At 33.7% G+C, this 620-nt stretch overlaps 1 protein-coding gene across 1 annotated transcript in view; it reads left to right on the top strand.

Annotated features, from left to right (window-relative positions):
- The window catches only part of SLIT2 (slit homolog 2 (Drosophila)), a gene marked incomplete at both ends in the record, with an annotated part of 103056 nt that overhangs the window by 18045 nt on the left and 84391 nt on the right, over window positions 1-620 (top strand). The window lies entirely within an intron of this gene.

Here is a 620-nt window from a genome sequence, read left to right on the forward strand (position 1 = left end):
CCCCCCCCCACAGCTCAGCCCCCGCCGCTGGTGCCGCCTCCTGGCGTTTGCTGGCTTTTACATAATCCGAGCATTAATGTTTATTAAAAGATAAACCAATCATTTTTATTGCTGTGTGCATCTTTCGTGCAAGTGCTTCTCTCCTTATAAATTTTGTGCAAGTGCCGCATTCACATAGATTATACAGCCTTCTAAAAGTAGAGTTATGGAGGAGAGATGCGGAAAATAAAAGGTGCACTGGGAACAGAAGGCCTTTAGTAATAAGGAATTTTTTTTTTTTTTTTTTTACATTTTACAGATAATCACTTTTTCTTGTTATTTTCTGCAGTTTAAATAATATTCTGAATCCCTAAGTAACTTTCTGAATGTTATTGATATGCTTTAGTGTATCAGGTTATTTTCTGATATGAAATAATGAAATGACTAACAGTTCGTTACTAATCACATTTTCTCTATTCAATTTTTTTTCCTTTATTCGTATCTTCTAGATGAGGAAGAAGGCAAGTTTATCTTTCTTATTTAAATGTTTTTAGAGTCTGCTTGAAAATTTTCAGTGAAATTTATCTGCTGTTTAAAGTTTCCTCGAAAACATTAAAACCAGCATGAATATTGTCTTTTCA

This window comes from Merops nubicus, unplaced genomic scaffold, assembly GCF_000691845.1.
Source record: "Merops nubicus isolate BGI_N331 unplaced genomic scaffold, ASM69184v1 scaffold8699, whole genome shotgun sequence".
Classification (NCBI taxonomy): domain Eukaryota; kingdom Metazoa; phylum Chordata; class Aves; order Coraciiformes; family Meropidae; genus Merops; species Merops nubicus.